Source organism: Geotrypetes seraphini, chromosome 5 (assembly GCF_902459505.1).
Source record: "Geotrypetes seraphini chromosome 5, aGeoSer1.1, whole genome shotgun sequence".
Lineage (NCBI taxonomy): Eukaryota > Metazoa > Chordata > Amphibia > Gymnophiona > Dermophiidae > Geotrypetes > Geotrypetes seraphini.
Window position 1 is genome coordinate 50,889,017 of NC_047088.1, and position 10,326 is coordinate 50,899,342.

Genomic DNA, 10,326 nt, shown 5'->3' on the forward strand with positions numbered 1-10,326 from the left:
CAGGTCACAGTTTTCTATAAGTTAGACACATAAGGGGAAGCCGTGCCTATATCCTGCCCGTGCTCCTCTTCTGTGTACAACCCCCTTGTAAATACACGCTATGGGGCTCATTATCAAAACATAAAGACATCCAATGCCTAAATTGGCACTTGGATGCCCTAATCGACGTGCCGATAATCAAAACTTTGTCTAGTGGGACGTTTATCCCGCTTTGCGTCCAGAGTTCACAGAGGTATGTTAGGGGAGGGGGTTTAGACTTGGACATCTTGCAGTGATAATGGAACCTTTTGCAAGACGTCTTGGATGGAACTTCGATGTTTTGGCCTAGACCTGTTTTGAAAGCATCTAAGTGCCAAAAAGATACCAAAACTGACCAGATGATCACTGGAGCAATTACATACTGATCCCATAACATCCCACATTGGTCACAGACCCCTTCCTACCCCAAAAATTCAGAATGAAAAACTACATACCCATCTGTAGAACAACAGCATCTGATATGGAAAAGTCTACTAGAGTGCCTTCCCAACTCTTTCCCAGTCCGTGCAGCATCTGTCCTTCCCTTCCTTCCCAACAACCTCCCATCCCATGCAGCATCTGTTCTTCCTTGCCTTCCCATCCCCCAGCCTGTGCAGCATCTGTCCATACCATCCCCCAGCCTGTGCAGCAACTGTCCTTCTCTGCCTTTCCAACCCCTCCAGCCCATGCAGCATATAAGAACATAAGAAACGCCTTCGCCGGATCAGACCTAGGTCCATCTAGTCCGGCGATCCGCACACGCGGAGGCCCAGTTAGGTGCTCCTTATTGGAGACCCGGATTTCCCGTATCCCCCGATGTGATTTGTAAGAAGGTATGAATCCAACTTGCGCTTGAAACCCAGAACAGTAGTCTCTGCCACAACCTCCTCTGGGAGAGCATTCTGGGAGAATGTTCTTCCTTCCCTTCCCAACCCCAGCCCCCCAACAGGATCTTGTGGAATGACCACTCTCTCCAGCTTCTGGCTCCCCCACCTACCTCCTCCTTGACCGCTGACTTTATAAATCTTTGGGCAGCCGTCAGAGGCAATGCGTGAGCCTACTCCATCGGCTTGCCCTGGAAGTCTTCATTCTGCAGCAACTTCCTGTTCCTACTAAGACGGGACACTGGAGAATGAAGACTTCTGGAGCATGCTTACGGCAGCTAACTCACTCGTTGCTGCTGACGACTGTCCAAAGATTTAAAATGACAGTGGTTGGGGAGGAGGTAGGTGGGAGAGCCATAACTCTTCTGACCTCCGACCGCCAATTTTTTTTTTGGGGGGGAGACAATAGCCCCTGTGGCCACCCCCATCTGATGCCTATGTTATTATTTCTCTTAAACAGTGTGCAATTTATACTACATATCAAACAGCAACTATTGGCAAGAGTTAATAGCGTGCGGGTAGAGCTTTCAAGTGGGACTCAATCTGTTCATTGATTAATGTACAAGAACAGCTAACCATAAATATTATTATGTTGGGAAGCTTAGGTTTAAACGTTTCAATTTCAGATGATCTAGCTAAATTATTGCAAATTTTGCTAAATCTGGCAATAAAAACAATTTTTTACTCACTGGAAGGATTTTTCGAGAGTTGAAAATATCATTTGGTAGAATTCAGTATGCCTTATTGCTAAGTTTAAAAGGGCTTTTGCCGAAAAGAGGGGTAGTTTGCACAAACTCCATAGGATACTAAACTAAACTAAACCTTAAGTTTATATACCGCATCATCTCCATAATTATAGAGCTCGGCACGGTTTACACGAGTTTAATAAAGGAAGGAGTAGCATAAGGGTTGGAAGTTGAGAACAGGGGGAAACATTACATTATTGTGAAGAGCCTAGTTTTCAGGTGCTTACGGAATAATTGAAAGGAGCCCAGATTCTGTAGTGGGGCAGTGAGATTATTCCAGAGCCCTGTGATTCTGAAAAAGAGAGAATTGCCCAATTTTCCTGCTTAAAGGATACCTTTTAGCGAGGGGAAGGATAGTTTGAGTTTTTGGGTAGGCTTGGTGGTGTCAAGGCTCGAGGAGTTCCAAGATAGTGGGATTAGGGGAGGGAGGATGCCGTGTAGGATCTTAAAAGCCAGGCAGGCGCATTTGAAATGAACCCTGCAAATTATTGGGAGCCATTGAAGTTTGGACAGAAGTGGGGAAACATGATCGAATTTGCGTTTTGCGAAAATATGGAACCCTCTTGTGAAATATAGTGACATATCAAATTTATTTTCTTGAATTTCATTACTAATGTACATCCATGCTGTTAGTTTTCTGTTGATTACTGTTATTAATTATTGGTAGTTATACTACCTTCATCTGTGTGTTGATTATATGTATTAATGGTTTTATTTCTCTATTTAACGTAACTAATATTGTATAGGACAAATGTTGGTTCCTATATAAGGTAATCTGTTATGATCTGTTTGCTATTCATAATTTTATAATAAAAAACTTATTGAACAAACTATACAATTAACAATGTGTCCGAATTTTGCACTCACACTGAAAAATTTTCTTCACAGTACTGAGCTTTCAGTTCTTGAGATGATATGCAGCCAATATCACCTTTGCTCCAAGAGCTTGCTCACATAGAGGCCAATTTTCATACCAAGGGCAGCAGGCCCACTATCTCCCGTGCTCAATGCCAGGGCCATATCCTTCACCAGCATTGAATTTCCAGGTTAAATGCAGCCGCCGAAGAGTGGAAGAGAGGCCTAGTGTTTAGAGCACCTGCCTCAGCACCCTGAGGTTGTGAGCTCAATTCCCACCACAGCTCCTTGTGACTCTAGGCAAGTCAGGTAACACTTCATTACCCCAGGTACAAAATAAGTTCCTGCCTAAAATGTGTAAACCATGCAGAAAAATCAGTATACAATTTCCATTCCCCCTTAGTCATCCCAGCCAATATTCATTGGTTATGGCATAGCAGCTAAAGGTAGACATTTTTTTAGGCAGGTCTATAAGGCCAACTTAGCTGGTCCGGCCAATCCATTGACTAGAATATTCAATGGGATACCTGAGTGGATAGTGTCTGGATTCTTATTTTGTCCGTTACCAGCACTTTGCCCATGATTACCATTCTGACCCAGGCAAGAATTTATTGTACCAAAGTTAAAATGGTACAATAAATTCTTGCCTGCATCGTGTACATTGTCTGCAGTTTTTGTTTGGTTTTCCTGTTTCGGTGGTTTTTCTGCAGATTTGGTTGGATTTCTTTTTTTGTTACCATTCTGACCCGAAATGCTTTTATAAAAATTATCTATAAATTATCATATAAATACATATTTTGCAAAGTCAATTTATTGTGACATCATTAACCGTAAGCTAGTACCCTGTTTAATTTTATTTATTTTAATAATGGTAGTTTTACAGTCCAATGAACGAAAATCGTTGGGTGGTCATGCAACAAAGTCTATAACTTCACTCTGTTTAAAGATAATCTTATTCCATTCAGCACATAAAGGCTCTCTTTTACTATGCCGCGGTAGAGGTTTTTACCATGACCCGTGGCGCTAAATGCTCCAACGCTCATTGGAATTCTATGAGCATTGGAGCAGCGTTGGAACAATTAGCACCCTGGGACGATGAAGAAACCTCTACCGCGGCTTAGTAAAAGGGGGGGGGGGGAATGTAGGTATTGACAATAATTATAAGCTGTAAAATTTCACATTGAAATTCTAAGTGGTGGCTGAGGAAACAGCAAAAAAAACCCTCTAGGGGTTTCCTCTTTTTTTTTTTTTTGCCTCATTGTGTACACACATGCAAATAAAATATATATATATATATATATATATATATATATACTGTATGTATGTAAAATTATTTTCTTTAGCAAAATTCCACATGTAACTTTTGGCAAGAGTGAAAGGGAAAACCAAAAACAACTGTCTCAATGTAGCTGATTCTCTAATTCGTTAGGTTACAAGCTTCACATTTGCACAGCTGTGACCAATAACTACTGTCGTTACTATTTTGCTATGATATGAAACAAAAATGAAATGGAAATGTTTATGCCGTAAATGCCTTGCCACACATTAAACAGACAATACGAGCTAAAGATTTACTCTTCTAGAAAAGTCATTCTCCTATATTCCTATCATCATCTAGACCCCCACATAAGCACTGTAGTTTCTAACAAAACCACCTTCATTACAGCAGATGGTGTTACTTCTTCTGACCCAGTCAGGCCCCAGTAGAGGCAAATCTTTGTATTTGTCTTCAGAATTCAGTTGGCCATTTGCCTAGACAGCATCTGCAAGATGCTTGGGGCATTCTGGATACATTCATCAACGTTGTTCCTGGAGAAAATTTATAGATTAACCCCCTCATTCTCCATCACACGCCGGAAGTTAGGTGCCAGTGCTGTGCCTAATCTCTGTGCTAAAAAGGCAGTCTTGCACCAAGATAGCAGCAAAACAATAGTTACACGCATAACTGCTCTTAGGCGCCATTCTGTAACTTTGCATCTATATGCTCTAGTATATAACTGGAAGGGGGGATGTTGACACCTGAGGAGCAATGAGCAGGCCATGGGTGGGCCCCAAATTTATGCACATCACTTACACAATACTGTAAGTTATGAAGGAAGAATAACCAACAGTGGAGATGACACAAAGGCAAAGATGAACTTCACGGGTACTTTATCGGGATCTTCTCTGACTCAACGTGGGCTGTCTTTTGGCTACAGTGCCTGTTATCAGGAGTCTGGTGATCTGGATGGAATCTTAAACAGAATATCCAACTGCCAGCTTCAAAGCAATACAATCCTGCCTTGATTTTTGGAAATTCTAAATCCCAAAACATTCAATGTATGAAATCCATGCTGGATTTGAGAGAGATTGCGCATTCGGAGGTCCTTCCACTTATTGAATGTTTTGAGATCAGATCCTAAGATTTAGAATTTCTCAAAAATCAAGACAGGATTGTGCTGCTTTGAAGATAGTGAGTGGAAGTTCTTTTTAAGATTTCGTCCATATCTTATATCACAGGACTCCTAATACAGGCACTGTAGCTGAAACGCAACCCATGTCAAGCCATAGAAGCTCCCGATAAAGTACCCGTTAAATTCATTTTTGCCTTTGTGTCGGTCATCTCCATTGTTGGTTATTCTTCTACTGTAAGTTTTGGGCATAAATTCCACATTTAGTAGTATGCGTTTCTGCCTGTGATAGATCTGCCGTAAATGGTCACACCTAAATATATATGTGTAAATGCCGACTTGTACTAATATTCTATAATAGCAATTATCCTCATAATTGTCATTATAGAATTTACTGTTTGTGTGCTAAATTTTGGCAACTAAATATAGATGACCTTTATTGAATTACCTCCTATTTGTTTACACTGAAGCCATATGGTTCATGCTTTCACTGTCTTAAAGAAATCACATTTAATCAGTTCAGTGCAAAAAAAAAAAAATCCTCTTCTTGTTTGCACCCATCAATAATGGGTGCAAATCAAATTATTTAAGGCTGTTCATTCTGTAGCATGTGAGTGCCCTATTTCAACATGTGCACCTGACATGTGTTTTCATTGAAATTAGATAGCTCTCCTTCAAGAGACACATGCCAATCAACAGCACTGCATGCGGAAATACCATAAATGCGTAAAGAAGACTTGCTGACATGTGCCTGCAAATTGATCTTCAAGATGTGGAGTGCCTCTGGGGTGAAACCATATGGAAAACCAAGACCAGCTTGAGCTCAATGTGTTCTTAATTTCATTCCAAATGTCACTAGTGCTGCGATAGTACATCACACCCCAACAGCCACCAACTTAGTGACTGGCTGAAGAGTAGGAAACAAGACATTCAGAGCTGCCTACAAGAATAATTAGCTTATAATGAAGATAGTAAATGTGTTTTCTTCATGTTACTTGTCTACAATGAAATTAATCTGGTTTTAAGGTCTCTCACGCCAGCGTATTTCATGGAAACATTTGTCTGTATGTGTTTCTGTGTATCTTAGGTTGAGTTTTGCATGTTCATCCAGACACATCTTTTTTAAAATTCCTGTGTTTCCTTGTTAATTTCCAGAATTGTAACACTGCGCAACAAATTTTAACTTTTTTTCTGGGGCAAGAAGAAAATGAGGTTTAATTTATAGAATTTGGCCTCCTGTGTATGAAAATAGCCTTAGTTTTCTCCTATCACGTATAGTTTTTGAGCAAATCGCAAATAGCATGAGAAGTCATAATGTGACACATTGTGCCGATTTAAGAGTTCCTATAAATTTTATTTTCTAGAATCGTTTTGCAGTTGAAGTGCATTTATAAACGAGATTAGGAGCATCTCTAATTAATGTCCAACGATAATCAGCCAGCATTAATGAATTCCATCTGCCCTGATATCGTTTCTCCATTGTAGCAATGTCCTGGTGAAACCTTTCCCATGCTCATCACTAACACTACCAAGATTATCGGGGAAAAAAAATCTAATATGAGGCAAACTGTTTTAATATTTCACAGATTGTTATAACATTTACTCTAAGCAATAGAAAACAGAGCGAAAATGTTAATTTTTGCATTATAATGCTCTTTTGCCAAAAATCAGAGGGTTATACCGAAAAATTAAGGTCAGTTTTGAATTCAGCGACCCCCAAATCACTATAGAACACCCACTACAATTCATGCCTCAAAACCTCTGTTGCACAGTGATAATTAGCCTATATATTGTACTGTATTATGCAAATTCAAAGCCTTACATGAACACACAAGAGTGATATGTACCATTCTCACTGAAATCTCATAATGACTAAAAAATGGAATTTCATTATTTACTTAGGGGCTAGTGCAATCTGTGTAGTAAAACGGTACTCTGTTTCTTAAAGTACACACTATGAAAAATGGTAACTCCCCTTGCAGTAAACTAATGGCCTGCAAATTACTGTATCCTCCTAAATGCTTTCTGAATCATTTATTTATTTAACAAATATCTATTGGCCCCAGCCCCATCACTCCACCGCTATTTATAAATTTACAGCGTGAGGAATTACGTGGACCTTCATCACTGGCCTACAGATAATTTTATTATAAAGTTTTAACTTCTTTCTTTTTAAATATTTGTTTCCACTATTCAATAAATATTTCATATGATAATTTATAATAATTTACTTCTAAGCAACTTCTCTTAAGAGCTGATTAGACCCGGGAAAGGATAACCCGACATGTTTCGCACCAACGTGCTTTATCAAGGCTCTCCCTCGGCCGTTGTTGTCATCCAACCCACAATTTATTTAGAGAGTTCTCTATGTTCTGCCCAAACTCCTCCCCCTGAGCACGCCTCCTCTACATGTATGCTCCAGTTTGCACTGCAGATATTTTTATAAGAGAACCATTTATAAAATTGCCCTCTACTGTTGAAAGGGGAAAGGGATTGGGACTTGTATACCATCTAGGAGCATAGTAAGGGGAAGGCGGGGATGGGGATGTTCTGCCACAGGTGCCAATGGGCACCAGCACCCATCTTCCTTTCCACCCCCCTCCCACTACTGCACTCACACACCCCTTCCTTTCCCCCATACCTCTTTAACATTCCTGGCGCAAGCGGCAACCCCCAACCTGCTGCTCATGCCAGCATCGGCTCTTCCTATGATGTCACTTCCTGGATCTGCACCTTGGAAGTGGCGTCAGAGGAGAGTGAGAGGCGCCTGGGGCAGTGGTGCCCCTTCCCCGCCCCCCTCCTGCTGCGTGCACCCCCTTCCCTTCACCAATACCTTTTTAACATTCCTGGTGCGAGCAGTAGGTCAGGGTTGTTGCTTGCGCCAGGAATGTTAAAAAGGTATTGGTGAAGGGAAGGGGGTGCACGCAGCAGGAGGGGGGGCGGGGAAGGGGCACCACTGCCCCGGGCACCTCTCACTCTTGCTGCGCCACCTTTTTGTAGTTTTTACAACCACATTCAAAGCGATTTACATACAGGTACTTGAAGCATTTTCCCTATCTGTGCCAATAGATTCGTGAAAGTAATATACGAGACTAACAGGAGGCCAACCAATGTTCTCTGAACAAGAGGTTGCAGACAAGGACTCATCGTATGAGAGACCCAGGGAAATATACAGAAGCAGTGGAAGTGGTGAGTCCAAGTTGATGAAAAATATACAGGAGAGAAGCAGAGGAGCCTGAAAGATGAGAAAACTAAAGGCTAATAGGAATCATGAGTAAGTTTGTTGGAACAGGCTCTGGAGGCAGAATAAGAAAACTGGATAGCCTGCTCACACTCATATAACAACTCCTAGGCCCTCAAAATGGGGAACAACTGGATCAGGCAACCACAAAAGAGCTTGAGGGAAGATCAAGATGAGGTATGCTCTGGACTCTGATATTAACATATTATTAGCACATGGGCTCACTGTAAAAAGCGGCCAATCAGCAGATGCCTTAAAGATGTGCCAAATTCTCATAAATTCTGGCACATAAAATACAGCAGGGTACCAATTAGGTTTTACCTCCTGAAAACCTGGGCTGAAAGGTTGCAGGGCTGTGCTTCAAGCGCAAGACATTTGAGAGAATCAGACTGCGCTGGTCACTAGGCCACATTTGTCCGAATCACTGGCAGAACTTGCTGAGCAGATGCCTGGAAATGGGATCAGAACTGTGGGTGTACCAGACAGAAAACGATGTGCCTTGGCAGATCTATTCACTTCCTTAATTATCCTTTGCCTTAATTTACTGCCAAATGCTTTCTTTGGATACATTCTACCCCAGGTTTAAGTTGTCAGTTTTCTGCCATCCTCAATATTCACTATTCTCCTTGCAAAACCCCTGTCATTTCCTGCCTCTTGTTGGTCTAATTCCCTTAATTTTTCAGCTAGCAATTAGAAAAAAAAGAATCTGCAAAAATTCCATGGTCATTTTCCTATGCAAAATTATGAAGACAAGAAATCTACTCCTTTGAATGGCCCCTAAAACATAAAAAAGTAAAGTGTTGATATTTAAAAACATTTCTCCAGGTAGCAGCAAGAAACCTGCCCTAAGTGTATCTGGACAAGCTATATCATTAGAGGCTGAATATTGTGACTATTTAAACCAGTGGTTCTTAACCTTGTTGGAGATACTGAACCCCACCAGTTTCATATGCGTGTTCACCGAACCCTTCTTTATTGGAAAAATAAAATATGATTTTTACAAATTCAAAACATAGGTATACAGTGAGGGAAAAAATAATATCAATTTTGAAAACAAAAAAGTTCTCCTATATTTCGAATAATAATAACATAATAATGAAATTTACTGCAAATCAGTGTGACTTCTGCTGTTGCCTCTCAGAGACCAGTTCAGAAATGCGCGGCTTTACCTTGGCAAGTGCCACTCTCATGTCATTTTCGCAACAGTCTGTTCCTTTTCTTCGTTTTTATGTCCAGCATCCTCGAAAAGGATTGCTCGCAAAGATATGTTGTAACAAACGGTATGAAAATTTCCAGAGCTTTCTTAGCAATAACAGGGTACGTTACCAATTGTTGACACCAAAACGTTGAGAGCGTTGTTGTTCTGAAGAGTTGCTGTTGAACCTGGCTCTGCTGAATTTCAATGATTTCATCGAGGTATTCATCATTGACATCTGTTGTCTCAACACTAAACGTGAACGGCTGTCTCACCCATGCTGGATATGACTCTCTTGTAGGGAAGTATCCGTCGAGAGACTTTGCAAGCTCATCTAAGTGTGTGGCAATAGTTTGCTTCAGTTCCGCGGGTACAGAAATGTCTCCGATTCCAGATACATCTTTGATCTTACTTACACAGTTGCCTAGCAGGGGAAAGTTTGCGAAGTTATCGTTTTCTGTTCGTTGTTTCCATAATGGTAGCTTTTTTTGAAAAGCTTTCAGGTTTTCTTCCGCTTCGATGATGTTGACTCCACCACCCTGCATCTGCTTATTGAGATGATTGAGAGCTGCAAAGATATCAGTCATGTACGCTAAAATGAGAATGAACTCAGAATTTTTGAAGCAATCTGCATGACAATGTTGCTGCTCTTGCAAAAACAATTCCAATTCCAAACGCATGGTAAAAACACGATGCAGCACCTGTCCCCGGGATAATCACCGAACATTAGAATGGTACAGAAGTACCTCGAATTCAGATCCCATTTCTTTACACAGCTCCTTGAAGATGCGGTGCTTCAGAACATTATTTCGCACATAGTTCACGCATTCCACAACAATTTTTAAAACTTCTGCCAGTTTTGGAGGCAAGGTTTTTGTTGCCAACGCATGCCTGTGCAGAATGCAATGCGTAACAATGATGTGTGGTGCATCGGCATTCACTAGCGCATCAAAACCGGACTTTCTTCCGAGCATGGCTGGAGCTCCGTCCGAACAAA

General features: G+C 41.0%; 1 protein-coding gene across 1 annotated transcript in view; it reads left to right on the top strand.

Annotated features, from left to right (window-relative positions):
* Positions 1-6,008, top strand: part of TBX22 (T-box transcription factor 22) — a 50,808-nt gene extending 44,800 nt beyond the window's left edge. Inside the window, exon 9 of the mRNA XM_033946999.1 lies at positions 5,557-6,008. The gene's annotated coding sequence lies outside the window, so the exon portion shown is untranslated. The remainder of the gene's footprint in view (positions 1-5,556) is intronic.
* The last annotated feature ends 4,318 nt before the right edge of the window (positions 6,009-10,326 follow it).